The sequence below is a fragment of the Molothrus aeneus genome, chromosome 9 (assembly GCF_037042795.1).
Source record: "Molothrus aeneus isolate 106 chromosome 9, BPBGC_Maene_1.0, whole genome shotgun sequence".
In the NCBI taxonomy this organism is placed as follows: Eukaryota; Metazoa; Chordata; class Aves; order Passeriformes; family Icteridae; genus Molothrus; species Molothrus aeneus.
Window position 1 is genome coordinate 4,446,493 of NC_089654.1, and position 3,626 is coordinate 4,450,118.

A 3,626-nucleotide genomic window follows, 5' to 3' on the forward strand; every position below is an offset into this window, starting at 1 on the left:
TGCTCTGCCATACGTGAAGGTTTGCTGCAGATCGGCTGCAAACCAAAGCTTTTAAGTTTTCAGGACTGCTGGAAGGAGCATGGAGCCCACCAGGCTCCAAAATGCTGCAGTAAATCATTGACAGCAGCACAGATCCAATCACAAAGAATCAGGACACATCCCAGAGGCCTTTGCCCTTTTGGAAACAAATTCCCAGTTTTCTGGCAAGGAAATATATTAAACTGTGCAACTGTTTCCACATTAAAGTCAATCAATCCTATTGCAGCAGTGTGTTTCCTACCCAGCCTGCGCCCTCCTTTTAATTTGAAGGAGGAGGGAACTCATGTTATTTCCCACTGTGACTTCCCTGTGATTTTGATGTGTCTGGTTGCTGACCAGGGAAAAGCTTCCCAGTACAGCAAATTGAAGATTAGCACAAAATTGTGTTATGAGGAACGTGTACCTTCCAGATACACAAAGGAAATGTCAGTTCAGCTTCCTCCCCTTGCCAGCCCCACGAGGCAGTTTGCCACCTCTAAAGCTGATGTGAGTTATCACCTGGCTTCTGGATGGCCCTGCACAGCCACTGCAATGTGAAAATCAAATTCCTTGTTTTCTGAAGTGACCTGGGGGGAGAGAGACACCCCCTACATCTGAAATTGTTGTGGCCATACCTTGTGCAAACCCATCTGCTCGTGGTGGCTCTAATGCTTTTAGCTGGGTGGAATCTTAGTGGATGTGCACAAGTGTAGGAAAGCAATACCACAGAAAGCAACAACACCACAGGTTATTTATTTTTAAGATAATAATCACAAGGTGACAACATTTAGCTCTGTCGTGTTAGAAGAAAATAAAAATGGCCATGGGAAAGACACTTGGTCACAGCCCAAGTTGCCTCATTGTCACCATGATATTTTCTGAAAAATCCCTTTGCCAGGATTTCTTCTCCTGGGAAGCTTCAGCTTCTCCCTGTTTTGCTGCTTTGGAATGTGATTTGGAGATTGTTTATCCAGCCTGTGAATTGTTTTAATGTAATGACCAATCATGGTCCAGCTGTGTCGAGGCTCTGAGGGGTCACAGGTTTTTATTATTCATTCTTGTGAAGCCTTCTGATGTATCCTTTCTCTTTCTTTGGTATAGTTTTAGGGGAGCATTCTTTAACATAATATCATGAACTAATAAATCAGCCTTCTGAGAACTTGGAGTCAGATTCTCATCTCTCACCTCGTCCTGGGGACCCTCACAAACACCACAGCCTCATTGCTGTTTCTTCAAGCTTTCACAGCCTCCAAAATGCCCCTATGGGCCCTGGGCAGGCACAAAAATGCACAAGGAATCTGTATCTTCATTAGGTATCGGTTAAAAAAAGAGTAAGAGACCTATGAGGACTTGTGTGTTCAAACAAGTGCCTCTTTCTCCCTGCTTTTTCTTCTGCATAAGCAGCCTGAGATGCTTTGTGTATAAATGAAGTGCTCCCAGCAGACAACTGGAAGTTTGAACCTCAATAAATTCAAGAGAAAGTGTAATTATTGTAGGAAAGTCTGGTCTTGGGCTATTATGGCTGTTAAATAGACAGTGAATTGTCCTGTGTCCACAAAAGGCTGGGCTGGAAGTGTCATTTTGTGTATTTCCCAAATCAATTGCAAAGCTCATTTCAATGGCTGGTATTGTAAATTATCAAAATGAAAGGACCTCTTAGCAAGTTATTTTCATGTAATTAAAGTTCAGAGTGACCCTGGGGCTTGTCCTTGCTAAACACTAAGAAATGAAGCACAGGGGTAAACTCAGTACAGAAATGAAATGAGCAGTGCCCTTGTGTGACCTTGGGGAATACCTTAATGCAATCCTTTACCTACTAATGCACTGCAGATGGGCTCAGAAAGTCCTTCTCCTCTCTTTGCCTGTGCAAGAAGAACTCCAATAAGGGGTTTAATATTTTTTTAATATACTATTAAACCTAAATTGCTTTAGCCTGGGAGAAGAAGCAGGGAAATGTAACGGGCCTGAGGCGATCCCCCTCGTCACCTCCCCACTGCACATCACAGCCTCTCTGCAGGTGGCTGGAAAGACAGAAGGACATAAAAAGGTTCTGGACATGCTTATAGGTCTGGTGGGGACGCACCACACTGGCTTCCATCCCAGCCTGGGCTGTCCTGTGATACAAATGGCTGTTTTGCACAGCCAAGTGCCTCCTCAGCATCTAAGCAAGGCTGTCGAAGCATTATATCTTCTATTTTTTTTTTTTTCCTGATAGCAACATCAGAAACACCCCCTATATATAATGGAAGTTATTTGTGGCACATCTCCCAGGTAAAAGGCTGGGCTGGTTTGTGCAATCAGGCACAACACCAATTTCTCCCTTATAGGTGAGGTCGTCTGGGGGAGAGATTTAAGCAGCCAGCAAGGCACTCCACATTAGAGGTGAAATTAAAGAACCTTTCTCAGAGGTGATAGCTTCCAAAAGTGAGATATATATGTATATGTATATATAAAAGTGAATGGTTCCATTTAGAACATTTTGAATTTAAGGTGTCTGAAGTGTTTGTGTTGGATCCTTCACTCCAAACCTGAATTAAGCCTATGGACCCCTGGCTTGCAGTGCTGGCTGTGCTGTCCATGGTGATGGAGTGATCCAGGAGGATGAGCCATGGAGTCTCCAGGAGCATGGAAAGAGGGCTGTGAGCAGCAGGGTGGGCAGTGAGCTCACATCCTCACTTGGTGTCTGTTCCCACCACAGAGCTCTCTCCCTGACACTGAAGAACCCTTGGATTAAAAGACACGCAAGTCCTCACTCACAACTCTAAAATCTTTTATCTAAAATCAGGGCAGGTTAACTCAGTGTAAACAAACTCCCTGATAGCAACACAGGATTTTGTTCCACTTCAGCTTCCTCAGCTACATCATCAGCTCCTTCCATTCCCTCAGCCACATCAGCTTTTCCTCCCCAGCTGAACTCCTCCCTGCAGCACTGAGCTCACCTCTCAGTCCCTGAGCCTGCCTGTGCAGAGATGTGGAAAAGCTGACCCAAGGGCCAGCAGGTGAGCACAGCCCTGGTGCTGGACCTGCCAGTGCTCCTGTGGTGCCACTGAACCCAGAATCTCAGAATCTCTGCTGCTCAGAGTGACCCCAAGATGCGTTAGAAAGTCTCTTTTCCCAGCCTGGCGCTCGAAGAAGGAGTCAGAACTCTTCTACTCTTGTTCTCAAGTTTGTTTATTGTTTCTTATCTATAAAATTCTTTCTCCTGTCCTGCCGAGGTCCATCCAGCAGGACAGACAGGGGCACTCTGCCTGCCCCCAGGGCAGTGTTATCTTTTTATACAAAAAACTACATATACAATATTTACAATTACTTCCCAATACCCATCACCTATGTTGACAGTGAGCTTCTACGCTAAACCAATCTAAAAGTGCCAACATCACAGCAGAAGATGAAAGCCAAGAAGAAGAAGGAGAAAGGCTGGACACACACAGATCCCTCCATCTTGCCCCCTGAACCCCCATTCTAAAAACCCCAAAAATCTATTTTTCACCACATGATAAACTCACTATTGTTCTACTTAAAATTTTGTGGCTTGCAATTCTTCATAACAAGGTTGGTAATAGTTTTACCAAGGGGTCAAGGCACAGGGGTCTTGGGCTCTGTGCCAA